The following is a 17,508-nucleotide window of genomic DNA, read 5'->3' as shown; positions in this document are numbered from 1 at the left end:
AGTGGCAGAGTGGTTAGCCCAGTGGCAGAGTGGTTAGCCCAGTGGCAGAGTGGTTAGCCCTGTGGCAGAGTGGTTAGCCCTGTGGCAGAGTGGCAGAGTGGTTAGCCCTGTGGCAGAGTGGCAGAGTGGTTAGCCCAGAGTGTGGCAGAGTGGTTGGCAGCCCTGTGGTGGCAGAGTGGTTAGCCAGAGTGGTTTAGCCCTGTGGCAGAGTGGTTAGCAGTGGCCTGTGGCAGAGTGGTTAGAGTGGAGCCTGTGGCAGAGTGGTTAGCCTGTGGCAGAGTGGTTAGCCCTGTGGGCAGAGTGGTTAGCCCTGTGGCAAGAGTGGCAGTGGGTAGTGGCAGAGTGGTTAGCCCAGTGGCAGAGTGGTTAGCCCTGTGGCAGAGTGGTTAGCCCTGTGGCAGAGTGGTTAGCCCTGTGGCAGAGTGGCAGAGTGGTTAGCCCTGTGGCAGAGTGGTTAGCCCAGTGGCAGAGTGGTTAGTCCTGTGGCAGAGTGGTTAGCCCTGTGGCAGAGTGGTTAGCCCAGTGGCAGAGTGGTTAGCCCAGTGGCAGAGTGGTTAGCCCTGTGGCAGAGTGGTTAGCCCTGTGGCAGAGTGGCAGAGTGGTTAGCCCAGTGGCAGAGTGGTTAGCCCAGAGTGGCAGAGTGGTTAGCCCAGTGGCAGAAGTGGTTAGCCCTGTGGCAGAGTGGCAGAGTGGTTAGCCCAGTGGCAGAGTGGTTAGCCCAGTGGCAGAGTGGCAGAGTGGTGGTTAGCCCAGTGGCAGAGTGGTTAGCCCAGTGGCAGAGTGGTTAGCCCTGTGGCAGAGTGGTTAGCCCAGTGGCAGAGTGGTTAGCCCAGTGGCAGAGTGGTTAGCCCTGTGGCAGAGTGGCAGAGTGGTTAGCCCTGTGGCAGAGTGGTTAGCCCTGTGGCAGAGTGGCAGAGTGGTTAGCCCTGTGGCAGAGTGGCAGAGTGGTTAGCCCTGTGGCAGAGTGGTTAGCCCTGTGGCAGAGTGGTTAGCCCTGTGGCAGAGTGGTTAGCCCTGTGGCAGAGTGGTTAGCCAGTGGCAGTGGTTAGCAGAGTGGTTAGCCTGTGGCAGAGTGGTTAGTCCTGTGGCAGAGTGGTTAGTGTAGCCCTGTGGCAGAGTGGCAGAGTGGTTAGCCCAGAGTGTGGCAGAGTGGTTAGCCCTGTGGCAGAGTGGTTAGCCCTGTGGGGCAGTGAGCTTTTATGAGTCTGGAGTTTCCTGTGAAGATCAGACAGGAAGAGTCTCACATGTGGTTTTCATAAATGTGTAAACGCAGTAAAACTGAAAAGAGACGTTTAAAAGACGACCAAGAACTACTGTACAGACCGGGACCAGACCGGGACCAGGGACCAGACCGGGACCAGACCGGGACCAGACCGGGACTGAACCAGGAACTGAACCAGGACTGAATTAACTGAAGAATAAATGAATTCTTAAACCAGGATTAAACTAAACCAGAACTGAACTCTGTGTAAACCTGGACTAACCCAGACCTGACACACAGGACTAAAGCAGGACCATGTTTCAGGTCTAAACCAGGACTAAACCAGGACTAAACCAGGACCAAACTCGGACTAAAGCTGCTCTACCTCTGCAGACTGGAACACTCATCAAGACCTGCACCAAACTGGGACCAAACCCAGGACTAAACCAGGTCCAAAACAGATGCAAAACAAGATTAAACCAGGTCTAACTCAGGGCTAAACCAAGAATAAATTAGGTCTAAACCAGGCCCAAACCAGGACTAAACCAGGTCCAAGACTAAAGGACTAAACCAGGTCTAACCACAGATTAAACCAAGACTAAATTAGGTCTAAACCAGGTCCCAGCCAAGACAAATCCAGGACCAACCCAGGACTAAACCAGGTCCAAAACAGGTCCAAAACAGGACTAAAGTGATCCAAACTAGGTCCAAGCCAGGTCCAAACTAAGACCAAACTAAGTCTAAACCATGTCAAGGACTAAACCAGGTCTAACCCAAGACTAAATTAGGTCTAAGTCTGGTCCCAACCAAGACTAACCTACGACCAAACCAGGATCCAAAACAGGACTAAAACAAGTCCAAACCAGGCCTAAACTAAAACCAGACCAGGTCTAAACCATGTTCAGGACTAAACCAGGTCTAAATTAGGTCTAAACCAGTTCTAAACCAGGTTTAACCCTCAGATTGGAAGGTTTTGGAGGTCATATGGAGATGTTTGGAGGTTTTTGGAGGTTTTTGGACATGGGCTGGAGGTTTTTGGAGGTCACGTGGAGGTTTTTGGAGGTTTTTGGACGTGTGCTGGAGTTTTTCTGGAGGTCACGTGGACGTCTTGTCGTGTCGTGTCTGTTCTGCGCCTCCGTGTCCTCTGCTCTTCACCTTCAAAGTAAGTGCATTTGTCTGTGTTGTTTCTGATGCGACGCCAACAGGAAATGAGCTCTGTCCTGTCACAATAAGAGCCTCCTTTAATCTGACACGTCTTCAGAGTAAAACAAACACACGACGAGGAGGAGGAAGAGGAGGAAGACGAGGAGGAAGAGACCTTCAAAGGATCCTCCAGGATTTATTGTTCTGAAAGTCGTTTGTAATCCTCAATGAGACGATGTGGAATGTCTTTGTTCATTATGAGGATGGATGGATGGATGGAGAGGAGGAGAAAAGTGGAGCAGAAGAACAGAGGAGGAGAAGAGGAGAGAAGACGGTCAGATGGATAAGAGGAGAAGAACAGAGGAACAGAGGAGGAGAACAGGAGAGGAGAAGAACAGAGATGTAGAGGAGGACAGCAGAGGAGAAAAGAAGAACAGAGGAGCGAAGGAGGAGAGGAGAAGAACAGAGGAGCAGAAGAACAGAGGAGAGGAGAAGAACAGAGGATCAGAGGAGGAGCACAGAGATGTAGAGGAGTAGAGAAGAACAGAAGAAGAAGAGAGGAGAAGAGAAGAACAGAGGAGGACAACAGAGGAGAAAAGAAGAACAGAGGAGCGAAGGAGGAGAGGAGAAGAACAGAGGAGGAGCAGAAGAACAGAGATGTAGAGGAGAGGAGAAGAACAGAGGATCAGAGGAGGAGAACAGGAGAGGAGAAGAACAGAGATGTAGAGGAGGAGAGAAGAACAGAAGAAGAAGAGAGGAGAAGAGAACAACAGAGGAGGACAACAGAGGAGAAGAAGAACAGAGGAGAGGAGAAGAACACAGGAATAGAGAAGAACAGAGGAGTAGAAGAGAAGCACAGAGGAGGAGAACAGAGGAGCAGAGAAGGAGAACAGAGGAGAGGAGCAGAGAAGAGGAGAGGAGAAGAACAGGGATGTAGAGGAGGAGAGGAGAACAGAGGAGTAGAAGAGAACAGGAGAAGAACAGAGGAAAAGAACAGAGAAAAAAAGAAGAACAGAGTAGAAAAGAGGAGAAGGTCAGATGGATAAAAAGGAGCAGAAGAGAGGGTCAGATGTTCTTATTTTTATCACAGAATATATTAAAACCCCAGACATTAACGTCCAAGAGCTTTTCTGTGTTCTCTCTCTTTCTCTCTCTTTCTCTCTCTTTTTCTCTCCGTCTGTTTGGTGTTCGTGGACGTCGTCTGCTCTTCTCATTTAAATAATAGATCTGTTTAAAGCGTCCGACTATAAAGCGTCTCTGTCTCTGACTCTGAAAGTGTCGTGAAGCTCTGAGTCTCACGTCACCTTCAACATTTGTGATTTGACCTTTTGGAGATTTGACGTTAAAGTTTGTATGGAGGATTTTTGTTTGTTTCAAATTGTCATCAAAAGTTTAAAATACCATTAGAGAGACGCAGCAGCCTTGTAACGATGACCCAAAAAAAAAAATCTATCAACTGTGGATGTAGTGAGGCCAGATAAACATCAGCCAATAGAAAACGAGGCTGCCTCTTTATCTATTGGCTGTTAGGTCGTCAATCAAACTCCCTACGTTTCTAGTGTAACTGACTCGTCGGGATGCGGGGATTACGTGGTTTATGCGGCGGTTCTTAGAGGCTTTTTCAAACTGTCGCTTCCTCGCAATTCGCACAAAGTTTGTTGCGACGGCGGACGAGAATTCGCCGCCAAAGAAAGTCCGTTTTTGAGGTCGCTGAAAGAAGAAGAGAAGTGGAAAAGGAGCGAAGACAAACTGAGGTGATTTTTGGAGATTCCTTCCAGCGACGGCGCGAATGAAGCAGACGAAGAGTCTAAAAACTAAAGACGCGTCGGTCGCTAAATTATTTCTAGGCAGGTCACTTCAGCAGTAATTCTGAACGTGCACTGGATGTAAACACGCGTGATTTCTAGAGTAAAGAGGCGGGAGGAGGAGGTGTTTCGTTTGAAAAAGGACTGTCGCTGTATTTCACTTCCCTTCAAAAAATCCTCTATACAACCTTTAAAGTTCAGCGTGATCTATAAAACCCTCGGTGACCTCTGACCCCGGCGTCGTCACGTTCCACACTCTGAACACCGACTCTAAAGATCCAAACGCCACAAAGGAGAAACATTCTAACATGAACAATTTATCCACAACGATCGAGAGAAGAAAGAACAAAACTTAAAGGAACAACGACGACGACGCTTCAGTCACACAACAAACTCAACTCATGTTCTGATCCTGAAGGAAACAGAAGGAATAATCGTTCAGTAAAAAGTGACTCGTTAAAACAGACTGATTCTAGAATAAAAAAATTGATTTCGTGTTCACAGACGACGGCACAAATCTGTCTGTGTTAAAATCCACATCAGGAAGTCGATTTTTAATTTGAATTGTAGAATCAGTTTGTTCCTTTTGTTTTATTCGTGATCATAACAGTTTGTTTTGTTTTGATTTTCAGGATCAGTGTGACCAGGACTGAACCAGGACTGAACCAGGACTAAACCAGGACTGAACCAGGACTGAACCAGGACTGAACCAGGACTAACCAGGACTGAACCAGGACTAAACCAGGACTGAACCAGGAAACCAGGACTGAACCAGGACTCTAAACCAGGACTCTAAACCAGGACTAAGGACTGAACCAGGAACCAGGATGAACCAGGACTGAACCAGGACTAAACCAGGACTGAACCAGGACTGAACCAGTAAACCAGGACTGAACCAGACTGAACCAGGACTGAACCAGGACTGAACCAGGACTGGAAACCAGGACTGAAACCAGGACTGAACCAGGACCAGGACTGAACCAGGACTCTAAACCAGGACTGAACCAGGACTGAACCAGGACTGAACCAGGACTAAAGGACCCAGGACTGGACCCAGGACTGAGGACCAGGACTGAACCAGGACTGAACCAGGACTAAACCAGGACTGAACCAGGACTGAACCAGGACTAAACCAGGACTGGAAACCAGGAAACCAGGACTAAACCAGGACTGGGACCAGGACTGAACCAGGACTCTAAAACCAGGTCTAAACAGGCCTAAACCAGGACTAAATCAGGACTAAACCAGCTCTAAACCAGAACTAAACCAAGACTAAACTAGGTCCAAACCAGGTGCAAAACAGGAATAAACCAGGACTAAACCAGGACTAAACCAGGACTAAACCAGGACTAAACCAGGCTCAAAACAGAAATAAATCAGGTCCAATCTCAAACCAAACCAGGTCTAAACTCGTTATACAACATAAGTGTGAGCGACGTCCAGTTTGTGTGTGTCTGTGTGTGTGTGTGTGTGTGTGTGTGTGTGTGTGTGTGTGTGTGTGTGTGTGTCTGTGTGTGTGTGTGTGTGTGTGTGTGTTGTGTGTGTGTGTTTTTTTTTTTTATCGTTACATATTTTTATTTACATTTTTTCTTTTGTTATTCAAATGTCAATTATGTTTCCAACGCCCCAGAAAAAACAAAGACTCCAGGAAGAACAAACTGTACTAAAGGAGGTCAAATAAACACAAACACAAACACAGTGTCATTAAATGTTCCACACTGGAGCTTTAATTTGCCTCTGTCCAGATTTATCCATGTGTCAAAACAAAATGTGTCTCTCTCCAGTGCAGATGTTTCGTTTAAGCAGCTCCTGATGTCAGAAAAATAATAATAATAATATAAATCCACTGTGAAATGTCTAAATCGATTATAAAGTGTCAGTCAGGAGGTGCACTGTTAGCATGTTAGTTGTTCTTTTGACTGAAAGGCCTCAAGAAAACTGTAAAAGATTCTCGTAAACTCATCGTGGTGAATAATTATTGAAGCTCTGTTTAAAAACTACTTTTGTTTTTCAGGATTTTAAGACACGAAAATAAAAGTTACGGCGCCTTTAACTTTATTCTATTGTGATGAAATGTTCCGCAGTGAAGCTTTAACCCTTTTTCTCACCGTGTCCTCCTCAGAAACGTTCGTGGAGTTTGAATAATCCTGCCTCGTTTCTCACACAGATTTGGAGTTTGGGGTTTGGAGTTTTGGTTTCGCGTCGACGTCACGATGAGTTTGGTTTGACCTTTGACCTTTTTGTCGTCGCGTTTATAAATAAAATGATTTTGTGTACGTTCCGCGTCACGTCCACAAACCTGTCACACCGTTTTGTTTAAAAGTTCGTCCGTAAAGTGGTCGGTCTGTTTCGGGGAAGGACAGAGACACACGACCGTATTTGGGCAAAAGTTCAGGTTGTTTAGTTTGTTTTTGTGTCTGAACGTCGCTTTTCTGCTGGAGACACGATGTCACCTGCTCGTCTCCACGGACACGTCAGATCTGTGGAGAGTCGCTCCTGTTCACAGAGACAGTGATTGTATTTTTGAGCAAAAGAAACACCAGATACATACTGTGTGTTTAATGTCACACTACGGAACATTCAGGCAAAGCAGTAACATCTCCATGGAGACAAGCAGGTGACAAACCCTCCACCAGAAAAGATCCACAATGCACCTTTAAAGCAGCGGACCCCAACCCCCCTCTCCCCTGCACCATGTAGACCTAAACCAGGACTAAACCAGGACTAAACCAGGTCTAAACCAGGTCTAAACCAGGTCTAAACCAGGACTAAACCAGGTCTAAACCAGGACTAAACCAGGACTAAACCAGGACTAAACCAGGTAAACTCAAACCAGGTCTAAACCAGGACTAAACCAGGACTAAACCAGGACTAAACCAGGTCTAAACCAGGTCTAAACCAGGACTAAACCAGGTCTAAACCAGGTCTAAACCAGGACTAACTAAACCAGGACTAAACCAGGTAAACCAGGACTAAACCAGGTCTAAACCAGGACTAAACCAGGTCTAAACCAGGTCTAAACCAGGTAAACCAGTAAACCAGGACTAAACCAGGACTAAACCAGGACTAAACCAGGTCTAAACCAGGGACTAAACCAGGACTAAACCAGGTCTAAACTAAACCGGGGACTAAACCACTAAACAGGACTGAAAACCAGGTCTAAACCAGGACTAAACCAGGGGGTCTAAACCAGGACTGAACCAGAACTAAACCAGGACTAAAACAGGACTAAACCAGGACTTAACCAGGATTTAACCAGGACTTAACCATGACCCCCAACTCCTGATCCGTGGTACAAAACATGTTGGGGACCAGTGTTTTAAAAGTGTCTGTGACAGTTCAGATCATTTTATTTCACATTTTACAAAAAAAAAAATACAATTCTGTGTTCTTAATTTTCCAGGTTTGGCCATTTTTTTAGGTTTCAGATTTGACTTCCTTGTTGTAAATCATGATGAGGCGCGTGGGAATCTGTAACTGTTCCACAGAAACCATGTGGTTTTGCTGGTTTTCAGATAAAATCACAACATTTTATAAACTAATCACATCGATCTAATGACACGAGGAACAACTGAGTCTGTCACATCGTCTCCAGGTTGAGTTCTGGTTTAAAACCTGGTTTTTTGAAAGATCAAGTTCAACATTTGTGGATTTATCTTTTGAATATTTGTAAAGTAAAAGGTCATCGACAGGAAAAACTGGGTCTTGTCTCTGAAATGTTTTTGAGAATGTGATGATATCAAAGAGTCCGATTCTGTCACATGGAGGAACAAACGATTTTTACTTTTGATGATGTTTTATTTTGACAGAGACGTTAAACCAGAGAGAAGAAGAACGTAGAATAAAAACGTTTCAGTCAGACACAACTGAACAGAACTGAGTCTGGATTTAAACACAGTCAAACCAGGACTAAACCAGGACTAAACCAGGACTAAAACCAGGACTAAACCAGGACTAAACCAGGACTAAACCAGGACTAAACCAGGACTAAACCAGGACAGGACTAAACCAGGACTAAACCAGGAGCAGGACTAGAGCAGGAGTCTGGTCCCTGAGCTCCTCAGAGTGTGAGATGATTCATGTGACACTAAAATGTCACAGATGAACTTTGGTGTAGAGCCCTGCACCCGCGGGACCCGACGCAAAACAGTGCAGCGCTGGACACATTTTGAAAGCTCAGTGTGGGCGGGAGCGGGAGCGGACTACACGACGACGAGCGACGACGGAGGACGCGCTACACGACGAGGACGGGAGGAGCGGGACGACTACACGAGGACGGACGGGAGCGGGACGGGACTACACGACGAGGAGGGACGGGAGGAGGACGCGGGACTACACGACGAGGACGGAGGGAGCGGACTACACGAGGACGGGACTACACGACGAGGACGGGACGGGACGAGACGGGAGGAGCGGGACTACACGACGAGGACGGGAGGAGCGGGACTACACGACGAGACGACGGGACGCGCGACTACACGACGAGGACGGGAGAGCGGGACTACACGAGGGACGGACGGAGCGCGGGACTACACGACGAGGACGGGAGGAGCGGGACTACACGACGAGGACGGGAGCGGGACTACACGACGAGGCGGGAGCGGGACGGGAGGACGGGACTACACGACGAGGACGGGAGGACTACACGCGGGACGGATACACGACGAGGACGGGAGCGGGACTACGACGGGAGGAGCGGGGACTACACGACGAGGACGGGAGGAGGGGGACTACACGACGAGGACGGGTGGGAGGATAAACTACAGTCCTGCAAACTAAATCTGAGTGTAAAGTAAAAGACACAAATGATTCATGTTTGCCGATCTTACATGGTTTGTGCTGGATATTTTATTTGGTGTTAATAAAAACATTTGAAGCAGACTAAACCTGCGGCCGTGGTCTCGTTTTAGACCAGGATCTACAATTATAACTGTATAGGCTGAATTCTTTATCAAAGAATTTGCCAGCAGACGTGACTATGGCCCAGGGTCTTTTAGCTCTTTGCTTGTGTCAAGGACAGTATTCTATCTGCATATTTTAAGGAAGCTTTTAAATCATTTTTTATTTGCTAAACTGGTGTGTGTCTGTCTGGTGTTTGTTGTATGTTGTAGCTCTCAGTAACATATGTTTGTCTTTTTGACAGAAGCAGCTTTAAAAGAAAAAGGTGGTGATGAAGAAATGCTAAAGGAACAACAAACAACAGAAACCCTAAGTCACACTACAAGAAGGAAGTTGGTTAATAAACTGGTTTCTTACATGATTCAGCACCGTGAGTATGTTTCTATGTTTGTTCACAAAACTGAATAAATGATTCTTAACGTCTCTAATAAGTTGAATTCCTGTTTCAGTATTTTCCCTCTAAGTCCCCGGGAACAGTCTGCCCCTGGGAGTGTGATGGTGTTTCCTTCTCTCAAAGATCCAGATGCCAAGAAAGGCCATGGAAGAATTATTTTGCTTTTTAAACAATGTAAATTGTGTTAAAATTCAACATTAAGTTGTATGACATCCTTTTTACTTTTAGGAGCACCTCTGTGATGGATCAGGTACATCTCATGAGGAAGTGACTCCTCAGTCACCGGACAAACCTGCTGACTGAACTGAAGGAGCCCAACACATCAGACGACTGTTCAGGTCCAACAGCAGCTGGACGCTGAGGCCAAGAGTCACATAATCATTTGTACATCATTTCATCTTTTACAGTGTTTTAAAGAAAATCAATTCTTTACTGAATGTGTTTTTACAGTGTACCTTCATTTACACTTCACAGTGTGTAGTTACAACTCTCCAAGATGTTAAATTAACTCAGATTAAGTGTAAAAATAAAACACTTCTGTGTGTTGTTTAGCTAAATCAGGATAACTCTACAAAGTGTTAACCCTTTACTCTCAAAATGTTCATTTAACTCTTGATTTTGGGGTAAACCAGGACTAAACCAGGACTAAACCAGAACTAAACCAGGACTAAACCAGGTAACCAGACTAAACCAGAACTAAAACCAGACTAAACCAGACGAAACCAGGGACTAAACCAGGACTGAACCAGGACTGAAACCAGAACTAAACCAGGACTGAACCAGAACTAAACCAGGTCTAAACCAGAACTAAACCAGAACTAAACAGGACTAACCAGACTAACCAGGACTAAACAGGGACTAAACCAGGACCAGGACTGAACCAGGACTAAACCAGGACTAAACCAGACTAAACAGACTAAACCAGACTAAACCAGAAAACCAGGACTAAACCAGGACTGAACCTAAACCAGGACTAACCAGGACTAAACTAAACCAGGACTAAACCAGACTAAACCAGACTAAACCAGGATAACCAGGACTAAACCAGGACTAAACCAGAACTAAACAGAACTAAACCAGGACTAAACCAGGACTGAACCAGGACTAAACCAGGACTAAACCAGGACGAAACCAGGGACTAAACCAGGACTGAACCAGGACTAAACCAGGACTGAACCAGGACTGAACCAGAACTAAACCAGGTCTAAACCAGAACTAAACCAGAACTAAACCAGGACTAAACCAGGACTGAACCAGGACTGAACCAGGACTAAACCAGAACTAAACCAGGGACTAAACCAGGGACTAAACCAGGACTAAACCAGGACTAAATCAGGACTAAACCAGAACTAAACCAGAAAAGACTAAACCAGACTGAACCAGGACTAAACCAGGACTGAACCAGGACTAACTAAACCAGGACTAAACCAGAACTAAACCAGAACTAAACCAGGGACTAAACCAGGACTGAACCAGGACTAAACCAGGACTAAACCAGAACTAAACCAGGGACTAAACCAGGACTGAACCAGGACTAAACCGGTACAGAACCAGAACTGCACTGGGTCTAAACCAGGACTAAAAAAGGGAGTAAACCAGGGACTGAACCAGGATTAAACCAGGATCAATCCAAGACTAAACCAGGACTAAATCGGTGTAAACATGCCAGACCTGTAACTCAGGGTAAAAAACAAAAGTGTGTGATATCGGTTCAGTCGATATCGGTTCAGTCGATATCGTGGCTGGACTCTGACCCTGAATGTTTCTTGATGTTTGCATAAAATAATCAGATCAGTTTTGTAAAAAGTGAAATGTATTTAGAGCGAAAAAAAAAAAAAAAAACATTTTCACTCCCTTCGCTGTTATCGGTTAATATCAAATATCGGTATCGGAAATGAAAAACCTTTATCGGTGCATCTCTGCTTTAGTCATATTAAAGGTTTAAAGTGATTTGAGCTGACGACAAACGCACCTTTGGGCTTGAATAATCACTAAAGCTGTTCTGAATAATAAATCTGTCGGTTCCACGGCGACTTCCAGCCCAGAGTTCTGACCCGTCTGCAGATCGGTTTAAACGACACAGATCAGACTGAGCCGGATCTGCGGAGTCAGGATCACGTGAGTCTGGATCGTTCTGTTTCTGATTCAAACAACAAAACAACAAAACAACAAAACACTGAAACTGAAGCTGAAGCTGAAGCTGCAGACGTAAGGTTTCACTGGAGTCAAGTTTCACTGTGAGACCAGGATTAAACCAGGACTAAACCAGGACTAAACCAGGACTAAACCAGGACTAACCAGATTAAACCAGGACTAAACCAGAACTAAAACCAGAAAACCAGACTAAAACCAACTAAAACCAGGACTAAAACCAGGACTAAACCAGGACTAAAACAAGTCTAAACAGGACTAAACCAGACTAAACCAGGACTAAACCAAGACTAAAACAGGACTAAACAGGTCTAAAACAGGACTAAACCAGGACTAAACCAGGATTAAACCAGAACTAAACCAGGACTAAAACCAGGACTAAAACAGGACTAAACCAGGACTAAACCAGGACTAAACCAGGACTAAAACAGGACTAAACAGGACTAAAACAGGTCTAAAACAGGACTAAACCAGGACTAAACCAGGATAAACAGGATAAACCAGAACTAAAACCAGGACTAAAACAGGACTAAAACCAGGATTAAACCAAGACTAAAACAGGTCTAAAACAGGACTAAACCAGGTCTAAACCAGGTCTAAACCAGGATTAAACCAGCACTAAATCAGAACTAAACCAGGACTAAACCAGGTCTAACCAGGTCTAAACCAGGACCTTGAGGCCCACAGTGTCAGTCACAGGTGGAACATGCATCATTGTTCAGACTCTGGGGACTGAACCAGACACTCTGTCGTTTCGTGTCAGACTGAACGAGCCTCTGTCCTGACGTGAACTCGTCTAAACTCAGACTCACAGATCTCACACTCTCACAATATCAGAGACAGAGTACTGCAAATACTCGAGTAACTATGTACTCTGATACAAGGACAAGCACTGCTCTATTTGAATTTCAATACACACGAAAAATACTACTGAAAGTACTTTTTATGCAATGTTACTATAATGGTTTAGTCCTGGTTTAGTCCTACTGGTCCTGAGTCCTTGGTTTAGTCCTGGTTTAGTTCCTGGTTTAGTCCTGGTTTAGTCCTGAGTCCTGGTCTTAGTCCTGGTTTAGACCTGGTTTTAGTCCTGGTCGAGTCCTGGTTTAGTCCTGTCCTTTAGTTTTTAGTCCTTTAGGTTTAGTCCTGGTTTAGTCCTGGTCTAGTCCTGGTTTAGTCCTGGTTTAGTCCTGGTCTAGGTCTCTTCCTTTGAGTCCTGGTTTAGTCCTGGTTTAGTCCTGGTTTAGATCCCACTGGTCCTGTGTACGTTTCATTACCTTGAGGAATTCTGAGAAGACACACCTTTGTTTTTACCCTCAATTACAGCTCTGGCACGTTTACCCTCATTTAGACCTCGTTTAGTCCTGGATCGATCCTGGTTTAGTCCTGGTTCAGTCCTGGTTCTGTCCTGTTTTAGTCCTGGTTTAGTCTTTGGTTTAGTCCTGGTTCAGTCCTGGTTTAGTCCTGGTTTAGTCTGGTTTTGTTTTAGTCCTGTTTAGTCCGGTTTAGTCCGTTTAGTCCTTTAGTCCGGGTTTTAGTCCGGTTTTAGTCCGGGTTTAGTCCGGGTTTAGTCCTGGTTGTCTTGTTAGTCCTGGTTTTAGTCCGGGTTTAGTTTGTAGTCCGGGTTAGTCCGGGTTTAGTCCGTTTTCTTGTTTTGTCCTGGTTTAGTCCGGGTTAGTCTGTTTAGTCCGGTTTTAGTCCGTTAGTCCGGTCGTTAGTCCTTGTCCGGGTTTAGTCCGGGTTTGCACTGGCCTTGACATTTGTGTGATTTAATAATTTGCTTTTATAATCACCAGAAATTATTGATTAACTTTCCACAAACGACAGTCGATAAAAAGATCCAGCTACTGAACCAAACCAGGACTAAAGCAGGACTAAACCAGGACTAAACCAGGACTAAAGAAGGACTAAAGCAGGACTAAAGCAGGACTAAAGCAGGACTAAACCAGGACTAAACCAGGACTAAAGCAGGACTAAAGCAGGACTAAAGCAGGACTAAAGCAGGACTAAACCAGGACTAAAACCACTTAAACCAGGACTAAAGCAGGACTAAAGCAGGACTAAAGGACTAAACCAGGACTAAAGACTAGCAGGACTAAACCAGGACTAAACAGGAACCAGACTAAACCAGGACTAAAGCAGACTAAAAGAGGACTAAAGCAGGACCAAACCAGGACCAAACCAGGACTAAAGGGACTAAAACAGGACCAAACAGGACTAACCAGGACTAAGCAGACCCAAACCAGGACTAAACCAGGACTAAAGCGGACCACAGGTTATCCGTATGGACCTTGAGAGATGCAGGGACTTTATAACGCAGGACTCATAACCCCCATGGACGTAGGTTTAAAGACCTGGCTTTAAGGACCTTGTAGCTAGTGACCTTGAGGAATTTAGTCCCCTGTTAAGTTCCTGGGGTACTAGCCCCCGATTAGTTCCAGGTAGTTAAGTCTTCTGGGTTTACAAGTTAGTCCCATGATCCATCTCGGATTTTTTAGTACCTCATTGGCGGTTAGTTAACCAAGGGCACTCAAGACTTAGGGATTAAAAACAGCACGTGATAGACAGGGACACTGTAAAGCAGGTTTAAAACAAGGACTCCGACACCAGGGACTATGAGCGCAGGACTCTCGATTCTAGATCACAATGCCTAGGTTCTAGAAGTATTCCCTAGTCGCATCGGTTTCAAGTCATCGCAGGTGTTCAGATGCAACCTGGACACTAAACCAGGAACTTTGGAGACCAGGCTCAGTCCTGGGTAACCTAGGTGACACATAGGCTTTATAAGGTCACTGATCGTGTCATCTGTGTATGTCATAGCCTACGATCGATCATGGATTTTCTATGACCTTGGTTATATAGTCCTGGTACAAGTAGCCACATGTTAGTCCTGGTTTAGTCTGGTTCAGTCCTTGGTTCAACTCCTGTTTAGTTCCTGGTGTAGTCCTGGTTTAGTCCTGGTTTAGTCCTGAGTTTAGCCCTGGTTCAAATCCCTGGTTTATCCTGGTTTGACTGGTTTAGGTCCTGGTTTACTTCCTGGGTTTAGATCCTGGATTGTCTCTGTTCTATCCTGGTTCCCTGGTATCCTGGTTAGTGCCATGGTTTATCTTGGGTTAGTCCTGGTTTAGTCCTGGTATAGCCCTCGGTTTAGTTCTGGTTAATCTTGGTTAGTTCACTGATTAGTCCTGGTTTTAGTTCCTGGTTAGTTCTTAGACATTAAGTTGCTGGTTAGTCCTGGTTTAGTCCGGGGTACTTTGATATACCCTAGAGATGTTAAGTCCTTGTTTATAGATCCCAAGCTAGGTATCTCAAACGATGAACTCGAAGGCTTCTAGTAGTTACTTCAGGTTATTGGTCATCGGATGGTCATGTAACCAGGTCAGTTAAACCCTGGTCAGTGTCGTCTCATAGAATCTCAGTGGTCTAAGTCTACTGGTTTTAGCTTCTGGTTTAGTCCTGTTTAGTCCTGGGTTTATCTCTGGTTTAGTTCATGTAAGTTCCCCAGGACTACTAGACTTAGGACAGTCCTGGTTTAAATACGCTTCTGGTTTAAGTGTCGTTGTTAGTACAACCTGGTTTCCCATGGTGTCTTAAGACCTTATGGGGTTTAAGTTCTGTAAACTTTAGCCAAGGGCGATTTCGTTTCTGGTTTAGTTCTGGTTTAGTTCTGTGGTTTTACGAGATACCGTGTGGTATAAGAACCACCTATGACTTAATACAATATCTTCTCGAAGAATTAAGTAGACTAACAAACAGATAAGAGCGTAGGACCATAGCTATAGTCCTAGAGGTGTACTATCTAGTTCTGGAAGATCTTATAAGATTACTCCTGGCTTAGGTATACTAGAACCTACGACTATGGTTCAGTGCCCACGGACTTCATATTGCACCGACTGAGACCAGGACTTATAAGTACCTATGACTGAACATATATGACTATATACCTTAAGATTGCGGTATTACTAACAAGTAGTATGAACCTGGCGAGGATACTAAATACAACCACCACTGAAGATAAAACGTCCAACAGGGATATAATCCAGCATACCAAACAAATCTACTAGTATTACACGCGTAATAATACCAGGTACCTATAACCAAAGATGACTAAACCAGGTCACGAGAACCAGGGACTCTAACCAGCAGGAACTCAGACAAGTCATAGTCTGTATTAACAGATAGATAAAAGTCAGAGCCCGAGCTGAACCATTGACAAAACCAGACGTGTGAGAGATCAAAGACTTACACGTAGGACATAACTCCGAGGTTCTTAATGATAAGGCTACAAGACGAGCGCCAGCTAAACCAGTGCTCAGGCACCTTTTCATTCAAGATCACGTCTGGTGAGTACCACATGAGCCCGTGTGCTATCTTGTTTCATTTCCTTCCTTGAGCTGATTGACTGTAAATCAAACAGGAAGATACTCCAGGCCAAGACACTCGTATCCCTTCGGTGCGCTAGTATCGCTCATCACGAATCGCAGTCACAAGTCACGTCTTGCTCGTCAAACCATCTCGTGAGCCCTCCTCCGGCGGACCGTCAGGACAGTAGTGCCAGCCAGCTTCGGTCCTGGTGCTGCTCAAGGTACGATCGCAGCTAGCGCACGATCAGCAACCAGTTACATCGAGCGACTCGAGTATTGAAAGGTGCAAGGGAGTAAGGGTCGCGAGGAAGAGAGAGAGGACGAAGACGGGACGAGATGACGAGAGCGAGCCGCTACCTGGTTTAGTCTGTTTAGTCTGGTTTAGTCTGCTGCTGTCATAGTCCGAGACGTGAGACGTCACTCACTTCAGACGAGGATCTATAGGAGTTCTTCTTACATGGCTCTCTCAGTATAAGCTGGAGGATGCTTACAGTATACTCAGTAAGACTTATGACAACGCACATCCACGAATCTAAACCAGGCACGTTAGGAAGCTATAACCCAGGACTAAACTCATTCAGGACAAACCTAAGTAGCGACCTAAAACTCGGTTTAGTAGCGCATCGCTTTATAACCATGGTCATAAAGTATGATACCTTGGTTATAGATCTCTGGATTTCTAACCAGGATACACTAACCAGAACTAAACCCAGGGACAAACCGAGGATAGCCGCTAGCTTTAAACCAGAACTAAAACCTGAACTAAAGTACTCTGGTTTAGTCATGAATTAGTATCCAGTGACTGAATATCTATCAGACACTAAACCTCTAGAATAAAATCAGGGACTAACCAGCTAGGATGCGTTTAATACCAGGTGACCTAAACCACTGGGTTTATGCTATATACTTTCCCAGGGAACATATAAAGTTCCCGAAGAAACGTCCCTGAAACCTAGAACTAAACCTGGACTAAACCAAGGACAAACCAAGGACCTAAACCTCAGAGGACTAAACCAGGACTAAACCAGGGGTGCTTAAACCAGAATAAACCCAGGTTAAACCTAGACGCTAATACCAGACTTAAACAGACAACTAAACCGAGAACTCAACCGCAGGACTAACCAGGACCTAATACAGGACTAACCAGATAAACAGAACTAAACCAGGAAATCAAACCAGGACTAAACCATACTAAAACAGGACTAAACCAGGACTAAACCAGGACGAACCAGGATAAACCAGAACCAGAACTAAACAGGGACTAAACCAGGACTAAACCAGAACTAAACCAGAACTAAACCAGGACTAAACCAGGACTAACCACCAGAACTAAACCAGAACTAAACCAGGACTAAACCAGGACTTAAACCAGAACTAAACCAGAACCTAAACCAGGACTAAACCAGGACTAAACCAGAACTAAAAACCAGACTAAAACAGACTAAAACTAACAGGACTAAACCAGGACTAAACCAGGACTAAACCAAAAACCAGGAACTAAACCAGGACTAAGGACTTTAAACCAGGACTAAACCAGAACTAAACCAGGACTAA

This window comes from Boleophthalmus pectinirostris, unplaced genomic scaffold (genome assembly GCF_026225935.1).
Source record: "Boleophthalmus pectinirostris isolate CB_2022bp ecotype Guang Dong unplaced genomic scaffold, ASM2622593v1 HiC_scaffold_15, whole genome shotgun sequence".
NCBI lineage: Eukaryota > Metazoa > Chordata > Actinopteri > Gobiiformes > Gobiidae > Boleophthalmus > Boleophthalmus pectinirostris.
This window is presented reverse-complemented; position numbering follows the sequence as displayed.